A 26,895-nucleotide genomic window follows, 5' to 3' on the forward strand; every position below is an offset into this window, starting at 1 on the left:
TTCTCAGCTAATAACTTGCAAGTTTACAATGACATCACGATTAAAAGGGCCTATCAAATGCTTTATTGAAAATCTCAAATGTCATAACTAAAATCCAAGTATCCTTTACAACATTCTTAGCAATAAGTGCTACAGAAGATAGCAAAAAAAAGCTATAGAATTGCATTCCACTGTCTGCAACTGGACCTGCATGTGAGAATGATACATCAGAAATAAGAGATTTTCTTTGAAGCTTTTTATTGTCTGTGATTGTTTATAAGATGGGTGAGATTTTTTAGGCCTTTCTTTAATAGACCAGAATGCTCCATTGAATAAAACAAGCAACTAAAATACATAAACCAATCTTCTGCCAACACCATGTATTTTCAAATATTTGCAGATTTTTGTAAATGCTTGTCTCTTCTAAATTTAAAATTATTTTAATTTATTTCAAACAATTATTCCTTGAGAATGCAGAGATTTTTTTTTCGCTGCTTCTGTTGCTTACTGATGAATTGTAGATGTGCGTGGGTCCTAGATGTGTTGAAATGTTATTGTTCAACACGGAAAAACTCTGGCTTTGAATAGAATGACTGACTTGAGTTGATGGCTGAGTGTTTGAGGAGAAGGGGAAATTGTGGAACCTTTCTCGCATCCAAACTGGTGGCTTTGAATGACTGTAGATTGGGACATTCACTTTGGAGTAGCAGTTAAGGTACAAAGCTGAAAGAGGAACAAACTTGCTCTTTTTCTCTGTGTTCATCATTTGAGCTCACTTCTTGTCTCTTACTCTAATGTAAATCTGAAGCAAAGGTTGTCTGCCGGTGTGACAGAACTGAGGTCAGCTCAGTGTCCATTATTAATGCAGGTGCTCTACATCCTTCTTCCTTCATTTTGACCGGAAGACCTATGGCAGTTTTCATCCAAAATTGCTTTTCTCCTTCCTAAAAATTATAAGTAGGGAGAATAGAAGAGAAGGGGGGGGGGGGGGGGAGGGAAGAGAGGGAAGGGCCTACTTCTGTGTTCTTTTTAACAATTGTTTTTCCTTCTAACAGTGATTAAAGAGATTGTGGTCAGAAGCATCAATAAAACTTTCATAGAGGACGCCTTTTTTTTTCCTCCTCTCTCACATTTTCAGATCCTGTCTCCTAACTTGAGAACCAGGGAGGGCTATGACTATCCATTCACAACCATGGCAAGTCTATGTGATCTTTCTGATACCCAGTACCCGTGGCCACTTGTTGAATCTGTGGCTGGCTCCTCTGGGTGAAGATAATGGCGCCAGGAATTGATGGGAGGGGAATCCAGAACCTTTCCATCATGTTCCAGAATCATTTTGCAGTTACTATGTTCAGGTACTATTTTGTTTGTCCTGGGGATATTTGCCTGTACTTAGAGACTTGGGATACAGGTTGAGCTTAAATCACAAATGTACCATCCATGAACCCTTTCCACAGGGCTTCATTTGTGCAAACAGATATTTGATGAAAATGTTGTTTTCACACATGTGCAGTGCAGGATGGTTTGCAGTTGCACACAGTGTTTATCACTGATATCACAGTGCCTCTTTGTATGAAATATGTATGTTTGCAAGGTAAGGAGCATGTCTGGTAAAAACAGCTTGCCTATTCTGAAGATGTGGATTAAGAAGAATGGTTACATATAAAAGGCATGTATCTGTCATTGGGCCAGGGGTGAAGTATAGTGATTATAAAATAGATAACTATTATATAATATACATTTTCTATAGTGCGCCTGGATATATAAATATTTTATATGATGATTGTATTGCATATTTTGGTTATACAGTGAGGATATACTTGGGGACACAAATACTAGCACTGCTAAGAGATTATCCCTTTAACACAATCCAGCCATATTACTGTAGGAGTTGGCTGTGCGACAATGGACAAGCTTTTGAATTAGCTGATGTTGCAAGTCATTTTATGGACAGAATAAAGCACCATAACAGTGTAATGTATTGTTATCATTAAAGAATGAATAGAAATTATTTTGTTTAGCTCTGCCAGAGGAATTCTTTTCTTGCCAGGACAGCCAGTACAAAGGTGGATCTGAGTACTTAAAACTGTGTTGCCATAAAGGCAGGCTGCTGTTTTCAGTACCTGGTTTCACAGCTATCCCAGAATGATTAAGATTTTTCTTCCCTGGTTTGTGCCTCCACTTTTGATCAGGCCTTCTAACTAAGAAGGGTCCTTGGTGACTATTTGTTGAATGAACCTCAGCAATGAGGCACCCATATTTGCTGCACACTGAGAACTCAGCTGTGCTGTGTGCTAATTCCAGCTACATCTTAGATCCAGCTCTACACATACCTTCAGGCACCATAGACCATGTATCTCCTCTATGGCCATGTTATCCAGCATTCCCATTTCTCCTGCAAAGGGGTAACATGAATGTTTTTGTCTTGAGCAAATGATGCCACAGACAAATGTAACAGTGTTTGCAGATTATAGCTATATTTCAAAGTTTGGTGAAAATCTGTGTTGTTCTTCTGTCCATCCAAGCAGGTCATGTAATATCTATTATGAGAAAAAGTCCTTTGCACCTTTTAAAGATTCCCTCCCCAGTATATTTTTGAAAGATGACATGATCAAGGTTTCAATTGCTTTTTATGGTTTAATACCAAGATAAGGAGACAGTTTTTTCACTTCCCTCTTCTTCCACAGCTCCTCTCACTCATCTGATCTTTCTCTGCAGTGCAAAATGCCAGTTGTTTTAACCTTGTTTAATAAGACAGTTCTGATAACAGTGCTAAAGACACAAGAAATGTTTTCTCTGGAAGTGTAATTTTCTTTTTGAACAAAAATTAACACTACAGACGATATGTTTTCTGGCTGGCTGCAGCGATTAATCGGAAACTCCTGAGTACTAATTCATTGGAATCAGTTTGGAGTGTGTAATCTGATTTATTTTTAATTGAGTGATCAGACTTAATTTCTTTGCACAGATAAAGTTACTAATGTTTCCTGTTAATTTTCTTTGGTTTGAAGAGGAACATTTTTAGCATTGGTGGGTTTTACTGTGTGTGTGGGGGGGGTTGTTATTAATTACACCACTGAGGTTCAGGCAGTGCTGGGACTAGGAGAGAAAAAAGCCTCTTTTCCTCTTTGCAGCATTCCAGGCCAGGCAGCTGTGCCCTGAGTTTAATTCTGTTCCCTTGCCAATCGCTGCTAACGTGAAAGGGAGGAATCACTTTCTGCCTCCTTTGGCTCTCTCTTTATCAGCACTGATGCTTTGAGGGCAGTAATAAAGAAGCGTTATCTTAATGACATCAGGAATGACCTTAATGGACTGGGAGATTGTTAGGAGTAACTTGCTGTTTGTGATTAGTTTTGGAGTAAGGGTAGGGGATCTCATGTGCGCAGCACAGAATAAGCCCGGGAACTAGTGGCTACCTAGATGAGGGAGCAGGGGGAAGGGAGAGTGAGAGAATTCAGCAGAGCCTTAGGGAAAACAGCTTACTTGAATGAAACAAAATGAGTTAATTTTCTTGAAACTTCAGGCTCTTTTGTAGGCACTAGGTGTGCAAGTTTGAGAATGAAGACAAACATTATAGGAGACCTTGACTGATTCCACTAGTACCAATTGATTCTGCTAGCGTCATTTTGGTTTTTATAGCAGAGGAAAGAGATTATTTTTTTCCTTTCACCTGATAATTGCTTTGCTTGGGTTCTCAAGTTCCTTTATGGCATCTTTCACCCAGTACACATACAGTAATTATGAGTTTTTCTAACTAAACCTCTTCTAACCATGTAGACCCTGTGCTGATAGCTGAAGGTGAATTCCTTAGGTCATATGAATATGCCAGAATAATATTCAGTCTAGCAATAGATCCAGCCCTCCCTGAGTTGATATGTCCACCTTCTTCTTATAATTGAAGAGCTTTGGGTTGTCATCACTTCAATTATTCCTCAGCTTACAAACAGGCGTAGGCCTAATTATTTTGCATCTGGCATGTGATTATTAGAACTCCTGACGTGATGAGAAGATTAAAAAATTTAAAAAAAAAAAAAAACAAACCAAAAAGTAATGCCTAAGCCTCTTACTTTATTCTTTCCCTATCTGAGCTGCTTTAGAGATATTGTGCTGTCAGAAAGTAGAAAATAGATCAAGGGGAGGAAGAACAGCGTTTCAGAATCTGTAGCTTCCCTTTTTAAAAAATAAATAATTACAGACAAATAAAAATATGTTCTTCAGCATAAAGTTGGGTGGCTTAGGCATTTTAAAGTGTAGACATTTATTGGTTTGTTGCCAGTTTAAATCTGGCCCAGTGTGGCAGAAATTGAAGATAAGCTTTGGGCTGGCTTGTATGAAACAAATTAGTGCTGTCAGCTTTGTTCTTATTGCTGAATTGCTTTTAATCAAGAGCCACGATCACGACAAGTGCTCTTGTTCATCAGAACATCTGAGAGGGCCACTGTCAATTGTGAATTGAGTATGAACTATGTTCTCCCTCTTGGAAAAAGCCTCTTGGCCACAACTGGTGAGACAAATGAGTGAGTCATTGTGAGGGGACGGCTGCATAAGCTCTTGCTGTCTGTGGGTGAGGAAAAGACATAAATCTCCAAAGATCCCAGTCTGGCACCTGGCCTAGTCATTCCAACCACTCGATATTAAGAAGAACTCTTGTGTGTTTTTAGAAATCAAGTATCTTATCTTTATCAATGCTACCACTCCAGTGAAAAGCATCGTAACCTGTCTGTATTGTTCACTGCAGTAGTTACAGTGGCCTGAGAGAGGGAGTGAGTAAGAATATACTTGATCAAACTTATTACTAGCTGTGAAAAATCCTGGAAAATTTCACTGTTGACCTACTTGTCTGTGAATTTGGATACATTTATTTAGGGTAACACTGTGCTTTAGAAGTGTGCAGTTTGGGAGAGCTGTCACGTGGTCTCGTTTCTTTTCAGTCTATCACGGGGATACACAGTCTTACTCATTTTAATATATAGCCCTGTAACTGCTTATTCCATAACCTGCGTCCCTTTGCATATCACCTTGAAATGTGGCCAACAGACTTGTGTGTAATCTAGAGAAGAGGTTACAACCTAAATTAATCCTCAGTTAAAGCATGGTAGTTGTTATATCATCTTGCACACTGCTGTTAGGAGCTTCCCCAGCAGCACTGCAGTGAGAACTCAAACACTTAGGGAACAGGTGAGCAAGGAAAGCTATTACAGTGCAATAAGTGACTTAGCATCACAGATTCTGAGACTAAAAATGGTCTACTATATTTAATCTTGCCTCCCTCCCCCTAAAAGTGTAGCTTGCATAGGATCTGACTCATTTACTTGCCTCTATTTTTCCTTTTGTCAAATCTGGGTTTTCAGACGTGGCAAGCATGAGCCATAACCCCCAGTGTTGTAAGTAGGCCTAGAACATACTCCATCTCTCTGAAAACAAGATTGTACTTTCTAAGTATAGCATGTAAGTCTAAAATAAACTTTCATCAGTAGAAAAAATTGATCTGAAGAGCAAAGTGGTTTTTGCTAGATCATCTGCTTATCACACTGACTGTTTTGAAGCTAGCTTTTATTTCGTATTGAATCTGATTCCAACAGAAAGGAATTCATTAAGAACCATAATTTGTCTTTGACATCAAATAATCCACAGTTCAGGATTAAAAACCTTAATCATTTTTTTCTGCTTTTTTTTCCCCATAACCTTACATTATTTACTTATGAAGCAAGAGTAGTTACATTTGTAAGAAAATGGAAATATTTTTTGCACATGGATAGTATCCTTCAGATTCATTGGATGAAATTCCAATCGCAGGAAATTTTGCTAGGATTTTCAGTGGGGCCAGGACTTGTTAATCCTTAATGAAAGCCAAATTGTTTTTGCTCTGAGGCAAGTGTATGAAGGCAACAATCATGTACAAGAGAAATTAAATGATGACCAAATTATTCAGCTCCTTCCTTACCTTGGCTGAGATTTATCAAACTTTAATAGTTCCCTAGAGCCCAAAACCTTGTTCTTGTAAGTGTTCACAGTTTGCACTTTTGAGCCTGCGATGCAGTCCCTCATACTAAGCAGCAGTAGACATCAGGCCTTTTCCAGGATTACTCTATGGAGAAAAAAGAGCACAGCATGAACAAGATGCTTTGAGGAGACTGGAACTAACAAAGCCTGGTTTTACTTCGTGGGCGTGGTTCATAAATAAGTAAACTTAGCGTAGTAAGGGGCTTGGGTATGTACCAAATTTTTCTCCTATTTTGGGATCCTTAACGGCCAGTGAGCTTGAAGTCAGGCTGTTGTTCTCCCCCCTGGCAGGGCATTGACCATCCATCTCCACTCAGCTCCTTATGGTATTTAAACTTGTGTAACTTGATTTATCCTTGAGACCTTTCATGTTCTGTCCTACTGAGCTGAAATTGGTCTGTGAGTTAGAAACACACACATGCAAACGCAGACAGGCATTCACATGCACAGACACATGATGAACGTGATCACCTAAGCCTGCTGAAGCTAGAAACAAGGGTAACAAAATAGGACAGTATGGGCAGAGAAGAGACTATAGCTGAGAAATTCTGGGCTTAACTGCAATCCTTGTCTTATTTTTGGTATTGGGCAGGAAAGAGCCTAAATGTGTTTCAGGCTGGCTCATCACTGTATTACCATGATTTTATACACTCTCTCTGTGTCTGCCCTGGGCAGGACTGAGCACCTAACACAGTGACATCTCCCCTCCGATCCGCACTGTGATTGTACCTCACTTGACAAAGGCTTACATGGATTTTCTTTTTCCAATGAAATTGCTCTCGGAGCCGCATGTTCCCCAGCATGTGTACAGATTGCTGGATTTTGTCTTCAGTGCTCTCTTATTACTGACATTGTCATTGCTTTCATTTTAATTTTTATTTGGGAAAGTGCCACACAAGATGGTCTCAGGAACTGCCCTGAAAGTTAGTAGGAAAATCACTTCTCCTGGGTAACATTAAAGAGGAGAACACACACATCCAGTTCTGTGTGGCTTAACATCAAAGACCTGGGAAATCTTCAAAAGCCTTTTCCACCTTCTTTAGCCCTAGGGACACTTCCTGGGCTGCTTGTGAGCTTTGGCAGAAGTTGTTAGCATTACCCTGAATGGTATTCCTCATACTTGCCAAATTCTTTGGAGTTTAGTAATATAATATCACTGTTGGCTATATGTAAAATTTCTTGCCGTCCTCTCAGGGCTAAAGGTCCAGGAAGCAAGGACTATAGCATTGCTTAAACACAGTAACTCCTGCTGTTTTCAGGGTTGTTGTTTCTGAACATTGTGAGTTTGTGTATTTTTTTGCCTTAGATCTGCTTAGCTCTGGGGAAAAAATAAAACAGTTTAAACTTGATTCACAACAGCTATAATTCCGTAATCTCTTGATATCCAATTTAGGATAGTGTTCTGCTGTAGGTACAGAAAGGGTTCCAGGGTCAGATGTAATAGCAGCTGTGACTGAAACCAATAAGAGGAGGATGAAGGATTTGGTCACTGATAAGTCACTTTCCTTCAAAATAAAATTATCCCAAACCTTTATCTGTTGGAACAAGGAATGGATTTCATAGATGAGAGATTAATAAATGTTGTGTTATACTGCTAACAGTTTTGTGTCTCAGTATTTTTGCTACAAGTTTATTCAAATCTGCTTGTGGATCACTACTTAGAATTCAGTGATGCTGTGTAAGATTCAGTAAGTAAACTGATGCAAGTGACACTGTAATTTACCAGTTGTCCTGCGATTTTCATCTGTTTTTCACCATTTCATTCCACTTAATGAATACCTAAAATAACACCTATTAACTGCTTCCATTCCTATGAAAGAGTGTACGAAGAGATTAAGGTTTATCTTTTGTCCAGAATTTTCCCCAGCCTGATAATAACCAGATGAACAGATAGGCATTGACAGAAATGCCAATTTCAATGATTTGAAGGCACTTTCATGTGTTTGTTTTTTTTTTTTTTCTCCTTCATTGTTGCATTTATTACAGCCTTCACCACTGCATTGTACTTTGTGTAGTCACCGCAGTAGACATGCAACTGGTAACCCACTCTGTGCACTCCCTCAGAAGGAAGTATTGTGTGAGTAAAACAACTGGGAGCTGTGCTGTGGGATCTGAGGAGTAGAAGACATGAAGAAATAAGTGGTGTTCTGGGAACTGGGAGATGAGTTTAGCTCACAAATCAATGACCACTTTATGATACCATTGGGGTAGTTTTAACTATTAGTGAGAAATGCTTAAGTGAGGTGGAGCAGAATGTTCCCTTTCCTTACACCACAAGTCATTAATACCACATGTGGATCATTTCTTCTGATGAGTTGACCTTCTCTGACTTTTTGTTTTTACATTGTTTGATTTTATGTGCCACACATATGCCTTCTATAGTAGTATATTTACCTATTCTCCCACTGCTCCCCTTTATTCAGTTCACTATTGTTTGCATTCATCTGGATACTGACCCAGAACTACTCAAATCATTGGTCTAATCTATGTGACTCTTCTGCAGAGCAAGACTTCAGTCCTGAGCAGAGATCAGAAACAAAGTATATGCATGACTAAGCAATATTTTCAGACTAGCTGAGCTCCAATGCAGTTATCAACTGAACTTGAATTAATTGAGGTGTAGGAACCTGCTTGGCAGGTGTTTTGAAGTTATCCTAAAAGAAAAGAAAAAAAATAAAATCTTAACATCAGGCAGTCTCCTATGCATCAGAAAGAGGAGATGAAAGGAAGCAAGGAGAGTGAGCACATCTCTGCTTCAATGAGCAGTGTTAAAATAGGGTGATGACAATGACATGACCTATAGCTCTTTAGTAATGAGAACATCCTTCATGTGCAGTGTGTGTTTCCCTGTGCTGAGCTGAAGTCAAGCGTTGCCTCGGTAGGCTTTTAATGCCCTGGCTATCGTACAGAATAGAGAGGCTGGGTAATGCGCAAAGTGTTAGATTCCTGAAGTGACTAGGCTTCAGGTGAGTACCACAGGATGATAAAGCATGGGTTTACCGAAGAGAGCTATTGATTGTTTTGTTTTTACATTCCTGCCTAATTTGCTTTGCTGATGTTTGGTCTACAAGAATTGTCACATATAGGCTAGACACTCCATTCAAGTAATTTTGTGATGTTGAAACAAGTCTTATTTATCAAAACTACTGGCAGCTCTTTTCTATTTGAAGGGAGCTCACATCATATTATGCCTGCTGGTGAGCTGCAATAGGAAAGCTCTCATCTGTGGAGTGTTAGGCATCTGTGCTGAAGCAGGGATGGGGAAGCCCAGTGCACTTTTATTTTTCAATTTGTGGGAGAGTTACTGAAGTCCTGTTCAGACTTGAAGTGCATCACAAAAAGCTCCTTGTGCTGCTTCCCCTTGTTCCTTCAGTGTGCAGCAAGGACATAGGCACCATTTTTACAAAGTGACCAGAATTTAGGAGAAGACACGCCAGACTTAATCATCCTACTGCAGTGTCACCATGGTGATTTTCATTTACAACCAAATAAATATTAGGCTAATTTTTTCACGGTTCATTTTTTTTGCTTGCTTGCCTGTATGGAAATTTCCCAGTGCCACAAAACAAGGCCTTGGGCTACACATTAATGTAAACTTAACATTCATGAGAATGTTTCCAGGCACTGAAGCCAACTGGGGGGGAGTAGTTCAGGTCTAGTAAACTGCTTAGCCTGCAATACCGCGCGGCTTCGTGCAAACTCCCTGCTGTGATGGGCCCCTGGAACAAGTCTAACTGCCAGTCAGGGCTCAGGACCCCTCCAAGGCAGTGCTTCTTAGACCTGGCTAAATTTGTGCTGGGGATTATCATCCGCAGTTTGCTAACAGAGAGGGTCACATGCCAGCGCAGCCCAGGGTGTACAGAGGGGAAGCTGAGAACATCTGAACTTGTTGACTGACTACCCGCTCGGTTTGCTCTATTTGGCATTGTGAGACACCCATGTGTATCTTACTCTGGGTGTCATATGTGAACCTGAATGGACAAATCCGATTCTTAAATTTGGAATATGCACACTTCATTCACGGCGAATAGTCAAACGGTACAGCTACAGACCTTTTTGCCAATTGGATTTATTTTTGAAAAATTTTGTTCCTTTGTGTAATACTGTTGTCAGCTTGCTACTTACTTGCCTGTATTTGTTGTTGCTGTTGTTGTTGCTTGTTTTATCCAGCGGTGCAGTTTGTACCTGCTATTTGGGAGAACTGAACTATTTGAGTCTAAGTTTTAAAATGAAAACCAGCCTTTCCAATAAAAAAGGGGAGAAGACAGACAAGAAATGACAGGCCTGCACAGAAAGGCCTAAGGTCCTTCAAGGCTATCTGCAGTAAGTACAACTTGCTCCATAGCACTTACGAAACACAGCTGTTAAAATAAATCATCCCTCGGGTTTTTCTTTTGTCCATTATACAGCATCCAGTCTCCTGTTTTGTCTCTTTTCTGTACTTAACTTAAGGCTTTCATGGCTTGTTAGAGTTTTTCTCCATTTATACAGGCGTTGCCAAGTATGTCTATAGAGACAGTAATTGCATTTTTAATTCATTTTAGTAATGCCACTTATTTTTGGAAACCCTTGTGCAGATACCACACACTGGCTTTTCTCTGAACAGCGGGCCTATTTGCTTTATACGTGCATTATGTGGAAGAATATGACACAGCACATGATGGTTTTAGACGTTAAGAGTCAGAGATGTCTATAAATAAAAAGCCCTTGCAAGTAATGTTGAAGATCATTGCTTATCCTGCCAAGTAAAAGGCCACACTGTGATGAACACTATTTACAGGACAGTAAGATCAGGAGGCAGGTCTTTATTAAAGCCTCAGCTAACAGCTCTTCAGGCTTTTATCAGACACTTGATCTTTCTCGCTAAGTTTTGATGTAGGTTACAACAGGTTTCACACGAAAAGGATTTTTGACCTTTCCATGCATTAAGTAGTAACCACAGAATATTTTATCAGTTAACTTGAACTATTAATGCATGTCAATTCAAACACTGTAGCTCCCTGCTAACATTTTTATAAGCAGTTTCTTCCCCTTTGTCTACATTATAGTAAAAAAAATTGAGTCTCCTACAAAAACCAGCCCTAAGCCCTCTCAGTACCTCACAAACACAACAGAGGTAGATTTTAAGAGTGTTGCTTTAAGCAAGGTATTTCTTTAACTGAAGCTGTGCGTCATGCAGATGTCTAGCAAGTCTCTGGACATCAGAGAAGAGTATTTCTGCATGTGTTCCTGATACACAGGGAGGAAGACCTGGAATAAGTTTATTCTATTTATTCTGTACCATTAGTACAAGAAACTAATTACAGAAAAGTAATAGGAAGCATCAGTCTTCACTTTCGTCCTAAGTGTGAGATGTGAGTGGGGGTACTGCTGCCTAGAAGAGAAAGGTTGATAGTTAGTTATTCATTTTATGAATCTACCTAGAGGTGGAACAAAAGCGTTCATTTAACTACCCGTTGAACCACTAGCACACCACTTTCTGAAACAGATCCAAAAAATGTTCTTCCTAACAAGCACCATTAGAGAGATATTCCAGCTTGAGTGAGTCACTGTAGCAGACCCACGAATACATTATATGTGCTATTTTCTAAAGCACCATCCTGCAAATGTTAACTGGGATATGGTGCCATTCTTAGCAACTTGTAGAAGTGCAATTACTAGAAACATCCAGCCATGGAAACATGAATGAAGGGTATAAGAATGGATAATGCATGATTTCAGGATTGTTTAAAAAATGTAAAGCTGTATTTAGCTTGGACATAGGTCTCTTAATAAGTAAGGGACGGTAGCAGAGCTTATGGTGGTGGAAATGCTATTATTGGTTCTAGCTAGCAATTTTCTTCTCTGCCATGTTGTAGTCTTTTCAAGGATATACTTCCAAACCCATTTCACAGAGTGCTATATATTTAACTGCCAGAAATACATGTCAAGAAAGGAGTGAAATGTAGGCAAAATCTCAAACAAAGAATTAGATAAAGAACCTAGGAAACCTTTGGCTCCCTAGATTTAGTCTTGGATTCATCTGCATCAGTCTTGGATGTCTGTTGGTGAAAGCCAGCATAGTGTGCAGATATGATTTTCTGTGTCCCCTGATGAAATTGTCACTCTCTTGGGCCTCTTGCTTTCCTCTGTGGCATGCAGAGAAACACAACAAAATTGGGAGGTCCTCTGCTGAGCTGGCAACTGGAGAGAGCTGAAATTGAATTTGTGGCAAGATCCTATCACTTTCTAATTCCATTTAGGCCAGAACTATTGATGCAGCAGCCTATATTGAGGTCTTTTTGAACTCCCATTTCTTGATGAAATAAATCAGGAAGTATGATAACAAATAAAAGTAGTAGTAAGAAAGAAACCAACAACCTGAGTTCACAAAAGGGTAGCAAGACTTCCCTGTTATATAGAACAGGAGTAAAACTGCAAGTTGAGCTTGAATTTTTGAACAGAGGTTTGAAACAGTCCTAGATTAATATATTGTGTAGACCAAATTCACAAGTGGACTAAATGAACATAGTCCTTGTGTTCTCAGTTGAGCTGTAGCAATGTGTTCCTATATTTTGACCCGGCTTATTCTCACAGTGCTGTTTCGCATGCTAGCTATCCTTATACACTATCGTGGAGTGCTTTAAAAAAAAAAAAATCTGCTCTTTGGGGTTCTTAGTGATTTACATCCTCTTTGTATGTGTAGAAAGGCTGAAAGGCAGGTTATCATCAGGTCTGTATCATATGAGAGGATGGGGTTTAGGCTCTGTTGCACTGAGACTTGTCTGAAGGAGATACACTTCGTTTTTTCCAACTTATAGAGATCTATAGTTAATGAACCTTGTCTGTGAAGCAGCTCAACACATGAATTTGAAACAGTCTTCTAATACACTGCATTGAAAATCAGCTAAGTCACATGCACTTTTGTAAGGGCTTCCTAGGTGCTGGGATTTTGGGGATTTTTTTTTTTAATACAAATTAAAGTTCTACATTTTAGACATCTCAGATATTAATTAAATTTTACTATTGCTTGATGAGCTCCATACTTTTGTACTTGAGAGTTCTTTTCATTATGTGTCAAAACATAATCCATTAATCTTTCCAGTGCAAATGTATTCATTAGTAAGAAAAAAAATCATAGGAAATTGGAGGAGCACAGACTCCCTTTCATCTTAAACTAAGTAGGTGTTGTCTAAAAATTTTAAAATAGCTCAATTGACTTGTCACTGCCACCGCTGCCTTTTGACAGAGGATATTGACCATTGTGGTTGAAAAGGAAATAGGTGAACAAGGGTGCCATTTTTCTGTTTTCCATCTTGTCAGTCATTTCATAAGAAATAGAGTGATCAAAGGAGGGATAATTTGGTGGCAACCAGTCAAGCAACAAGTAATAAACCCTTGAGAAACTCATCATGAGGATCTCAATATTTTTGAGTACTTTGTCCAGCATCAAGGGTGAATCAATGTTAATACAAATCCTGGCACTGAATAGTGGATACCATGACATCATCTTTTACAGATAGGCTCTCTAAAAGAAACTCATCGAATCGTGGCAATCTGCCTGGGCTTAAAATTGAGATAATTCAATGTATCTGTACCAGCTCATCTTCCCAACCAATCCAGGTCCCACTGGGAGGAGAAATTAAATAAGACACTTATTTTCTTCCGTCCTGAAAGAAAATAATTGTTTTGTCTTTTATATGACTTACTGATTTAGGTTTGCTGAGTACATTTTACTTTCAGTAACCTAACAATTCACGTACACAGATAATTTGCCAGGAAACTTGACAGACCTGGAAAAACATCTGCAAAACTCCTTCTTTTAGCTGTTTTATTTTTTAGCAAGTTGTTCATAGCAACTTTGGCACACTTCTGCCAAGAACTTTAAGTATTAAAAACATGCTGTGTTTTGGAGAATATTGTTGATACTCACTGATATAATTTGACATATCAAAGGGTACTGTAAAGTTTGCTTCATGTCAAGAGCATATTTTCTTCTAGCAGACTGCTTTTGAAATGCTGCACTAGGTATGCATGCAGGAGAGCTTTCCAACAGAAAGCAAAAAAAGCCTGAAAAGATTTGACCTAAAAAAGAAACACCTGCCCTGCTGAGATCTGCCTGGCCTTTAGCCAGCAGTGCAGTGTACTTGTGAAGAAACAGGCTCTTTCCCACTTCCCAGCTATCACTTGTGAAAGGGGCAGCAGTGGTGCCTGATGCCTGGGAGAGCTGGGGCTGGGCTTCGTCACCCTTCCACTGTACCCAGGGCTCTGCCAGCCTTCTGGGAGGAAAAGCAAGGAGTATGCACGATGCAGTGCTTCAACTCTGCTGCTTGCATCCCTTGGTACAGCATCCAGCAAACCACAGGGAAATGGGAAAGGAGAAGATGAATGTGTCCTGACAAAGGAGTGTTGTTTTGGCAGTGTGCAGCCTGTAGGTTCCCAGATGCTCAGAAGCCACTTCCCGCACCCCTGCTGAAGGGCTCTGTTTCTCAGCTGCTCTGTACTGACTTATAGCTACAGAGTGCCATCTTTCCTTAGATCCCAAATTGTAGGGATGCTGAGTCCCAAATTGGAACTCATGCTAATTAGCTTACCAATAAACCTTTTTTGAAATGAGGATGTAAGTCAGACATGCGATTCTTTCTTCCATTTCCTTTTCTTTTTTTGCTGTTTTTTGTCATTGTTGTTGAAAAAAGCATCTATGTGAGAATACATGTTTAGCTGCTAATTAGATATTCAGTAGCTAATATTGTTACAAACTGCTAAATACCGAGATGGAAGTGGCAGCGGTATAACAAGGTTCTGATAATGGAATATCAGTGACCAGTGAAAATATAGGGAATTTTTGTTGTATAAAGGACATGGAGTTCCTATGAAAAACAACTTAGTTTCCAGGCTTTCTCATCTTAATGGATGGAGGACTAGAGAGAGTTAATCTTTTTGTCTTTTCCCTTTGGTTGAGAGTGCACTGGCTCCAGTGACAGCTACACAGATGCAACAACAGCCAGAGTGGGTCCATTTAAAAATTCAAATCAATATTAACAAAAAATATATACATTATTCGCTGGCCCCTAGTTATTACCCAGTTCTGCACAGGAGGCAGAGACCTGAAAGTTGGTTTTGGCAGATATGTAAATCTCTTGGTCTTTTTGCATGTTTATCCGTTTATTGCTAGAGTACACAAAAGGATGCTGTTAGTGTGCTGCTGTGCCACATAGGCTCAGCCCGGCCCAGGCAGAGCTGCCCTGCTCTAATAATCAGGGAGGGGGTTGTAGGCAGAGGAAACAAAGTCTAAGGCTATCCCTATCTGGGGCACGGCTTGAATAGCAGAGACTGCAGAGACTAGGGGTGGGTATTACTCTTGTGCGGGCTGAGAGGGCGCCTATGCACAGTTTTTTGTGTCTGATTTCCATTCTGCACACTGTTCCATTCTATGGCCCTAATCTGGCTGTAGCATCATTTTAAAACTTCTTTTTTTGCAAATAGAAATATTGCACTGGATGAAAGCGATAGATTCTCTTCTCCACTCCAGGTGGGCAAAGGTGGTAAAATGCTTGTGCACCATGCAAGGAGAGACTGAGCAGCGTAGAGCTTTCATAGGCTGTGCCTACGTGGAGGGCAATTGCACTCCATGTGATACCCTACACTTTGCTGGCTGCAGCGATGAAAGTTGTATTTTTTTACCAATTTATCAACATTATGCCTGATTATGAACCATAAAATTCTGAGAGATATTGGCTAGTGACTCCCACCTGAGAATGGTCAGAAAAATAGAAAGTCTGAAGCTGGTCACTGAGCTTTGTTATTGCTTGATACTCACAGTATTGTATTTACCTGTAGTATAACTGTGACGATATTTAGAACATATGTCTGGTTACAACAGGTAATTTAAGAGCAGACACATGCTTCCTCTGTATTACACAAAGCTATACCATAACTTCAGGCTCCAGAATACTCTATACAGTATTCTGGGCTTCATCAATCCCTTCAGCCGCGGGATCTTTCCAAGACTTCAGTGACCATGGGATCAGGACTTAGGTGACTAGCAAGAAATCTTTACTAATGTGTTGTGATTAAAGAATACAGTGAACCTTGCTGATACGATGCAAGTCTGTAAGCACATTTCTAAGTAATACCCATTTAGTTATATGGAGTCTTCAAGAAATGTTAAGGGTTTTTTTTTCCTGTAGCACACTGTGGGATATCAACAACAGAAGTCATTAAGCATCTCACAGATTTCTGTAAGCTGAAAATAAAAATGTTTCATTTAGGCCATTGCAAAGTATTTCATTTTAATTTCAACCTTTTTCCTTCTCATTTCATTCTTTCTCAAGAGTGTTCATGTCCAATTAATTAACCTCCCAGGTTTTCACCTTCAAAATGTAAAACCAGGATGGTCTACCAGTTTAAAACTCTTTTTCCAGACAAACAGAAGTTTAAAGTGGGGTGAAATTTATCAAAAGAGCTGAGATCTGCAAACTTCTCAGTCCAATAAATTGACTTTTTTTTTTCAGTACAAAAACCTTAAACAGCTTTTAACCAAGTCTCACACTGTTTCTTGCATGCACTGCATTCTGCTGGTATGACTTTTGGGTTGTTGTCATTAAAATGAAATTCAAATTGGAGTGAAAGAATTGTAAGTTTTAGGACTGCTGCAGTTTCACAGGTACTTTATGTACCATGCCCCGTTTTGAATTCATGCTTTATTATGTTAGGGCGTTTGAAGGCCCATCCTTTTTTTAGCAATACCTGTTCATTGGAGCACAGCAGCAATGCAAATAAGCTTGTGAAAGAGCTACAATTTAGTAGCTAGGATCAGCAGTAAAAAAGAAAGCATTCCTTGGATTTGTTGTGTTGTAGTGATGCCTTCCTGTGCCTAAATGATATTGACTGTTGTTCTTATTGAAGAGGAAATAAGTATGTGCTCGGAGCTACTCAGACAACTATTCATCATTCTCTCAGGTGACAGAAAGAATCCCCATGCCAGAATGCAAAAATCCAGCAGCAGCTACAGTTGCAGAAAATCAGGAGCCTGTATTGGAAAACTCACAGGCTAATCAGAGCCCAATTTCCAGGAATGATGCACTTCTTCAGAAGCGTTGCTTTAGGATATAACTCAATTCTCAGAACACCACCGTCTGCAACTTAATTCAAGCATTTAGGGGAAAATGAGGGTCTTTAAAATATACATTTTGTTCTTTATTGCTTTCTAGTGAAGCTTCGGTGGAGTACTGTAGTGAATAATGATAACATTCGTTCTTAAAATCTGATGCTGGCTCAGTCATTATGGCAAAATAGGATGAGGAGCCCTGCTGTGAAAGGCAATGAGACGCCATTAATAAACATCATTTTTTATAAGGTAATAGTGAATATTGTTGCTTGGTAAACCCACTATTAATATCTATAAAGGTAAATGACTATTGCTTGGTTACTTTAATTTGTTGAAAATCATGTTGGTTTGTAACTGCTGACTTAAATCTGACTGCTACTACAAAACAATAGGTTAAAACCTATGTCACTGAATTTGTTGCCCTAACTGGAGTCAATTGGAAAAATTGACTATAAGAAATAAATAAAATAGGCACAGACTGGCAGACTGAGTCTCAAGAGTGTCTAGACTTGCAAAGATTTCACAGTAGGCTCAGAGAATCACAATAGGCTCTTGGGGTGCAGAGAAGATAGAAATCACGCTAAACTATATTCTGGCCCAACCTTGATTTACATCCTCTTGGCAGCATATGGAATATGCTTACTCTTATCTTAACCTAGCGTATCTATATTTGCCCCCAAATGGAGACAAATACGGCAAAGGATAAATAAACGCAGCTCTCAGACAAGTGTCTTCTACCTTGACCATGAAAAGTAGAGTAACTGGGTTAAGATTAGCACCTATGTTACAGATTATGCTTTCTGTCATGATGGCTCAACCTCTCATTCATTTTTCATAGACTGTTATTATTTGAATTTTCTAATGAGAAGCACTGTTTCTACAAGATAGTGCCAAAATTAAAACAATAAAAGAAAGTAACCATTAAACTATCTCATTCTTAACCGGATTTGAAAACACTGTAAGGTACTTGTCATTGCTAGTTTTCATATATTATTAAAAGCTTCATATTCTTATTGTAATGACTATAGAAAATGTGGAACCTAATCTGAATTCAATAAAACCTGGAAAAACAAAAGCTTTATCAAGAAAAATGAAAGCACTGCTTGGAAACAAAAGCTAATTAAAAAATTCTTAAAAATGCCCTAGAGAGAGACAAATGTACCGATAGTAGTCACAGTCTGTTTAATATTGGCAAGTATGTCTAACATGACAGCACATTCAAACCAACCTTTGCCTGTACAATCCAGCATCTGGCATGGTTATAATGATTAGATTTCATAACATTTATTAGAAATCTTATGCCTATTAAACTACCTATAAAAGCATGTCATCTTGAAGTATTACTGTTATTTCCGTTTATTGATAAATCTCACAAATTTTTTAATTTATTGGTTTCATGTGTTTAATCTCATATTAATTTGTGAGAGTATTTTAGTGATACAGCATTAATGTGGTTTACTTCTGTAAAGAAACAGGAAATTTCTTCTTCCTTCTTGAAAAAATAGTTGAAAATAACTGGGTTAGTGTAAATGGTTACTATTGCTAAAACTAAAAGAGAAATTATTTTTTTATTCAAATTTTAGGACTTGTCTAATAATTTCTGCTTTGATATTTCCTTATTCACTGGTCAAAGAATGGTATCTTGCTCCATTTTTTTTCTAGAAAATATGCAAAATCACCCTATAGGACTATATGAAATGTATTAACGTGCTACCTTATGGCTTACTATATCCATGATTTTATAACCAAATATGGAATAAAAGAGTTAATACATTGTTCCATCTCTAGTCTCCATCATTGGGTGGGTAGATGTAATAGAGTGCCAGATTTTGTGTCTCTAACGAAACAGGTTTTCCTTTGCCAAAATACCACCCACAAGTTATCTGCAGCCACTGTGGCAAAAATCAAGTCTGTAGAGTTCTTTTCATTCCCCTTCTGCAGAAAAAGAAGTCCTTTTTAGAAAAGTAGTTAACATATTCCATAGTTTATATGGGGTCTCCCCCACAACAATATAGTACATCAAATCATATAATCTCATAGTTCTTATCAGTGTAACACTGGCAAGGCCAGTATTTTAAAGGCATACAGCTTTTCTACCCCATGACACCCTGAGTTGAGGCCCTGAGTGTACTAATAAGCCTTGATGGCCCTGACCAACCTCACCTGGGTCTCCCCACACCCCCCCCAAGCTTTCCTTAAGCTCAGCCTGGGGCTGCCAGTCCGTTCCTCAGCTGTGCCCTGTTAGTGCTGGTCCACCCCTTGAGCCAGAGCTCATCCTGTGGGCTGGCTTTGTGTCTTGATTGCAGACCTGCCTCATCACCACGGTATTGCCTTATGATCTGGATGCTTGGTTGGACCTGGCCGCCATCTCCAGGGCCGTGCCGCTTGCCTTTCTTGCGTGCTGGGGGGTGCGCTCTGGCAGAAGTGGCCGCTGCCCTGGCAGGCGTGGGGTGTCCTCTGCCCCTGGCTCCCCTGCCCTTAGGGAGCAGTGCTGCTCTGGCTGCTCCCTGACACGCAGAACTGAGACAGCTTCCCCCGGCAAGGAAGGTGGGATGGGCACTGGAGTTGAGCACGCTGTCAGGGAGATGCAAGAGGTAATTTTATGTGCTTTTTCTCTTCCCTTTCTCAAAAATGCATGAATAGTTAATTAAGAGACAAAATGTTCTTTCCCTCGTCATGCATCTGATTGCAATCCCAGAATCTGACTGTTCAGTTCTGGAGAATGTTATTTTCCTATGGAGTACGCCTACCTGTCTGTTTACCCATTGATAGATGGGTAGGTGGATGGATCTCGACCCATCCACCTATTTCTATATATCTTTGCGTTTTTACATCTAACAAAGCTGGTTCTTAAGTAACTGTAGAAAATAAATTTCTTTATTGTTGTTTAAAATAATTTTATGTTAGAGATCTTGTGAAGAAGTTGTACCTGACTTGGACATTACAGTTCTTTCCAAGATTAATGCTGATAAACTTACATGTAACAATACATTTATTTGGGACTTTATTGATAGTTATTAAAACGCATAAAATCTATTACTGGTAATTTGCTGTGACATTCAATGTGTTTTCAAGATTTTCGTGAGCTGAAAGTGCTGCATTAACACAACCTGGTTAGTGATGGAAGTTAAAAGCAAACGTAGAAGTTATTTCAGACCTTTAAAACTTAAGTGCTTTAATACCCATGATATAGCATGTTGTGTCCTCTCAGTGGTAAGCAAAAGACTTATCTGTCCAGATCATCAAAGCCTCCTCTGAGGGCAATATAGATCTAATTTTAATTTTTTTAATTTCCTTTTTTGTTGAAGTGGTTAAAAAACAATAGAGCAAAATGAAAGGTTTTGACTTCGGAGCCAGATATAATGCAGCAAAGAAGGGAAATGGCAAAATGACAATTAGTGTGAAGACCCTAAAATGTAATCACGGGCTCTGGAGTCTTACCCATAGAGTAGAAGCTGGAAAAGGAACAACTATATACTTTTCAAGCTAAAAACCTGATTTCAAATCCTGTATTTACTCTGTAATTCCTGTATTTGAGGAAGCAGCTCAGCTATAAAAGTAATGTTCTAGTACAATAGTGCTGTCGATAGCTGTCTATGCATACTTCGTGTCACTTAGCAATGATGTGTACAGATATTGCCACTAACCAATGTGGCACGGATCCTACTGTTAGTCATTTTGCCGTATCTCTACAGTGATGGAGCTAGTGATGTGCATGGGATAGCCGCTGCTGCTGTGTGTATGCAATGCTGGAGCACTCACTGGAGAGCCAAGCTGCTTTGTTTTGTTTTGGTTTTTTTTTGATAGAAGTATAATACTGTGTGTATTATACTCAGTGTTTGAAAAGAAATCCTCTGTACTTTTTCTGGTCCCTCTCCTTTTTAATGAGAGAAGGTGAAATTCATTCCCACACCACCTTTCCTGGGTTTTATGCGTTAAATTTACCTTTGAGCATTAAGCTTAGGATTTTGAGTATCATGTCTACACTGCCAGCAGCTGAAGCTGGGTGGAAGAAGCAGAAAGCTCTGTTCCCAAACTGTAACCTTTCTCCTTGGTACTCGGGTAGGAGGGGAAAAGGGATTGAGCAATAACAGGTCGTGCATCCAAACCAGATTGCAGTGGCCTGTGTTCTTTATTCTCAGAGCAACGTGGTGACCTATACATAATAAAAAGAAAAGAGTAATATTCATAAGTCCAATGAGTTTGTTTCATGTTTTATCAAGCATGACAATAGACTTCTTTGTACCTTTAAGAGAATACATTCAGTATTTCAAATGTCATATTGTCATTCTGCTAAGGAATTCCTTCGCAATCTCAAATAGGGAGAGACTGCAAACAGTCTTTTTCCTTCAAGGTATAAAAGTGAAAGGAAAATCCCCACCAGTATAGCTATGAACAGCTTGTTCCTGAAGTTAACATTGGAGTTGCATGCAGATCGGACGGGTGTTGTCCAATACCTGTTCTTGTTTATACTGAGCATGTCCGTTCTCTGTCATGTAGAAATGTGATTGTAAATCAGTTGTACCTTTAAGCACATACCTCTGCTAAGGAATGTACCTCTTGTGGTTACGAATAGTCTGTGACTGGGCGGACTACTCTGGGTAGTACATAAGGTCCGGCAAAACTAGTTAACTTTCAGTTCAACACTGAACGGTCAAGTCTGCAATTAACCTTATGCAAAACTATGGCCAAATCACTTCACTGGTCTGTTGTTCCAGGTTTGTTTGCATTTTTCTTTCCAAGATTTGTCTGTATTGGAAGTTTTCTAGAGTAAACTTTGACAATGGCTATGTGCCTTGCATGGCAAAGGGATTCCAACTGCACTTTGAAGCCCTAGCTAATGCTGGGGGCATAAGCAATATCTATTTATCCACAGGAGTTATTAGTTTCATGAATATCACAAACAAACAAACAAAAAAATGCAGCACCTGGCTCCCTCCTAACTTCTGCACATATTTAAAAAAAGAGAGAAATAGTGCAGAAAGTAGATTCTTACCTCTCCCTCCCCACTTCCCAGTCTTGTGTCTGTGACTAATAGTCATTAAAATCTCAGAGTTCCTCTGCAGGTAGAATAATGTGGTAACGTTCACAAAACAGGGAAAAATATATGTTGAAAGTTAGTGGATAAATTTAAGTGCTGGAAAGAAGCTAGATCTTGTCAATGTTTAAAATAACTGACCATGACTTGGCAAACAGCCACTGTCATTCATATTCACTGCTTCAGTTTCTTGTAAAACCAAACAGCAACAAACCATTTCAGGCAAAATCAGCCTTGCTCAGAGGAAGTGCTTCTGTCCCCCTATCATTAGTAATTACTAGAAGAAAATAAAAAGTAAGCGCCGGTAATTGCTAGAAGAAAAAAAAGAACAAACCACTCAACACTTTATTACCATTTCTGTTTGCTTGTGTAACTCGCAGGACTTCTTATAGAGCCAACCATGTTTTGCTAATCTTAGAGATTATAATCCCGAATATGTGACAGCAGGCACCTAAAGGGAAAGGTGGGGGGTCCAGTGGCAATGCTGACTATAAGCTTGAGTCATTTAACAACCTAGTGATCAAAGAGCTACTTGACCTCAGAAAAAATAACCAAACTGGTTTATGTTGGCAGCCAAGAAACACCTAATAATATGTAGCACTTGTTTTCATTACTGATAGTGTTTTTGGTGTGATGCTTGACAAGAAACAAAGCCAGTAGTTTTATTCATGTATCTTCTGTTTGTGCTCTAGGAATGGCTCTGGCAAGTAATGTCGGTGTGGATGACATGGGTGCAGTCTGGAAAGGGAGGTAAGCACTTAGGCTTTGTTTTTAAGGACATGAAATATACTTTATGGAAGTCTACTGGATTGCTGCATTTAGAAGCTTGAGTGTGATTCAGTATGCAATGTGATGTATTTTCTGTTAAGCCTGCTTTAAAGCATAGTAATCCTGTTTATGTATTAAAACTATTCACATGCTCAATGATATTTATGTTTAAACTTCTTGATGAGTTGGAGCTTTTACCTCCGGTATTTATCACTAATTTTTAACACTTATGTTAATCTTTCTAAGGTTAAAATATTACAAATATTAAACATTAACATCAATCTATTACATTTTTAACATTTTTGAAGGGTAGCCCATGATATTTTGAAAATAGTTCTACGTATCAAGCCTTTGCTAGCATGTACACAGATGAGATTTATAAAGCAAGCCACCCATTTGTAGAAAGAAATAGAAAATGAAAATCCTTTATTAACGATGCTTCTGTAGATACTTCACAGGAGAAGAAGAAAAAGCACAGAAGATAAAAGTGGAGAGATTAATTCCACAGATTGGTAGTGAAATTATAACCTTATATTTTCTGCATGGAGTTACAAGCTGTAATGGAACCCAGGGAGTTAATGCTACATTTCTCCATGTTCTTAATGGCATTAGCTCTTAATGAATCAGGAAGCCAGATACTAGACTGTGCAATAACTTTATCAAGGCTGAGAGTTTCACAATAAGAATGTTTGATTATATTTGTGAAATAATTTACTCGTCAAACAGTGCTATTAAATGTAGGATGCCTTTACAGCACTGTTCCTATTGTTGTTTTCACATTCTGTTTTGCTGGCAATAAATCATTTTGAAGCAATGCATTTTTTACACGTTGAGAGATAGACAGCAGATCCTGAACTCAGCAGGTGACACATTAAATTCAGAGACATGTCAGTCACATTTAAAGCATATGGCTAACTCCTACAGCAGATCACTCCAGCGGAAAAAACAGTTTCTGTGCAATTCTCTACCCATGTCAAGTTGAAATAGAATTTTATTTTTCTTCACCTAGATAAAGAACTCCTTATGAATATTCTGTGGTTTGTCACATAGTGGTAATAAAAGACTAACCAGTGTCCATATATGAAATACAGAGTTCATACCTTGAAAGGCCAGTCTAGAACTTTTGATCGATGCCACTTTGGTTATACAATATTTGTATATCCCAACTAGAAGATATATTGGACAAACAAAAATCAAGAATGTTATTTCTTATTACAATAAATAAATGTAATGCTTCAGACATCCCCACCATTGGCATCCACCTTTGGCTATCAAGTAGGATGTAGGGAAGGAACTTCTGAAGCCATCAGGCTTCAGTCTGAGAAAATGTAGGCAGACTTGAACTAGCCTAGAGCTCTGCTCTCCTGAAGATTTTAATACTCACTGCTGAACATGACTGACACTTCCAGCACTGTTCCTCAGGGCTGGATTTGTCTGTAGGAATTTGTTTGTTTTGATAAACCACACATAGAAAAGACTATTTAATGAAGTAGGAAAATCCCATCAAAGATAAGCTTTCACTGACAAACTATGATGTTTGCAGTTCTTAGCAGACAAGAAAGTTAGCTGCATCTTCATTTTAAGACATTTAAGGAACTACTCCTGCACTGTGGTGTGCAAGCCTGACTTATTCAGATTGTTCAGTATCTTTTTGTTTTATGTAGCCAAAGCTAGGCTGTCGCATGCAGTTGCACTGGATTTTAGATTTGAACTGTCCAAACCAGTTAATGTTAAGAGGTAATTTTGCACCTTGGCCTGCAAGGGATGATAAGTCATGTCTGCAGTAATTGCATACGTTTCCTCTAAGTTTCTGCTGTCTCTGTTATTTAGTGTTAAAGTTTGGACTGCAGACGACTGTGCAACTCTCCAAATCTTCTCTGTATCTTTTGCATCTATTAAGCTAATAGTTTTAAAGGGAAACCGTACAGTAGCACATGTTACAGAGCATCACTGTTGGAGTTTTTATGAATAACGGGCAGAAGTTCCGAACATTGCTGAGAAGCAGCATGTTGTGATGATCAATTACCATTTGCTATGCATCAAGGACGTTCAGACTTTAATTGGTGATGTCCTGAGGATTTCCTTTATTGTAATTATGTTCCTAGTGGGAATGTGCTTTTTTTTCTCTAATGCAGCCTTTCTCTGCTGCAAAATCTGTGATGAGTGTATTTCCTTTCTTTGATGCTAGTCATTAAATTCATCTATAAATGGGAGTAAAAATGGACACAAATGTGACAGATGTGACTTTCTAATTGACAATTATAGTGGAAGCTCTTTGTACATTTTCATACTAGAACACTGCCAGTATTACCCTTAAGTAACGTGATGGGTCTTGTCAAACACTTACCCGAAAGGTCAGTCATGTAGGCTATAGCTTTCTTTCTCCCCTGTTGCTGCTGCTTCACATTCCATCACCAGCTGACATTAGAGTGAAAGCAAGTACTGCAGCCAGGAGACCTCCACTTTGCCATTAAAAGATCCCCTTAAGAGAGTGGGGATGGGACTTCTCATGTCTGTGGTGTAAGCTGTGACTCAAAGAAAAGTAGCATAGCAGCCCTGTGAGTGCTCTGTTTGTCAGGTAGGCTTTTTTGGCATATGATGCAACCTCCAGGCTGCTTTCCTTTACGCAGAAAATTAATCTGCCTCTTTTTACAATCCCTCCAATGTGCAGCACATACTCTTTAGCCAGGTGTCATAATCAAGGTGTCACATGCTGATACTGTGTATTATCTGGGGCGTGTTCCTAATACTTTCAGTTAAAGCACATTGAACACTAAGCATAAATCAGAAAAAAACTGTCTGTATGTGTAGTAATTCTTCTACAAATTTGGTTTTATTACACTTTATTTAAGTGTTATACATACCAAACCTCTGCATGAATTTCTGTATCCATCTTTTCCCATTCCTTCGCAAAGTAAAACTGTGCAGGACCTGGGGGCAAATAGGAAGAGAAAGCAAGAAAGTTTTTGGTCATTAAGTTTTATGCACATTATATTATAAGGGAGGCTAAATATCTCTGTCTGAAAAATAATCCACTTATGGACCTGAAGAAAAGCTTTCATAATTCCATTAGAGAGAAGTAAGAGATTCTGCAGAAGAACAGAATTGTACAATCTTCGGTCAAATGTCCAGAGAGCAAGTAAAGCTAACGTGGTCAGGCAGGAGGATCAAGGACATTCCTTAAGCTGTGCAAGCAGAGTAAGGTGCATGCAAAGATTTCTAACTGCAGACCTGAGAAGTGCAGATGGATGCAGCTATATCCACTTTTTGTGATTTATGTTGACAGGACATACGCTACCAATGCTGGGAATTATTTTTCCCTGACATAAAGTTCTCTCAATAATTTAAATTTGACCTGAACATGAGGGATTGATTGGGGTAGTTCAGTATGATCAAATTTTCCATAAATTCTTGAATGGATTGACCTTTAGCATCTTTTTAAAACTCTAATGTTCTCCCCTGCATCTCTGCAATGGCCTAAATTTATATCTCTATCCCTGTGTGGCAGGAGACGAGGATCAAATGTGTACTCATGCTTTCCTTCTCCTCCCCAGTCAGTTCTGGAAACATTTGGTCATAGGTGAGAGTTTTCAGCCTTCTTTTAACAAGACAATTGGCGAGATGAGTTCCATCTAATGCATTGACATTTTATGATTAAAAAAAAAAAATCTTCATTTAGTCTCTGAATCATTAAATTTTTGTGCTTTCTTTTTGGTGAGGGTAATGATCCCCCTCCCCTTTCTTTTTGTTATTGTTGTGATACACAGAGGTGTTTTTCCTTTTAATTGGTGCATATCTCTTACATGCATGTAAAACTATTTCAGTATAGTGTTTCTCCATTTGTGGAGTTCATGGCACTCTCTCTCATGGTCAAAATATTCAGTAGGTGTTCATATTTGGATCAGGAATTTCTCCCTCTGCTGGTTTTCTATGAGTGTGTACATTGGCATCCCACATATATCCTTCTAATTTTTTAGTGAACTTCTCTGAGAACCAGAAATATGAGTTTACTTTGTTG

The sequence above is a fragment of the Aquila chrysaetos genome, chromosome 1, assembly GCF_900496995.4.
Source record: "Aquila chrysaetos chrysaetos chromosome 1, bAquChr1.4, whole genome shotgun sequence".
NCBI classification, from domain to species: domain Eukaryota; kingdom Metazoa; phylum Chordata; class Aves; order Accipitriformes; family Accipitridae; genus Aquila; species Aquila chrysaetos.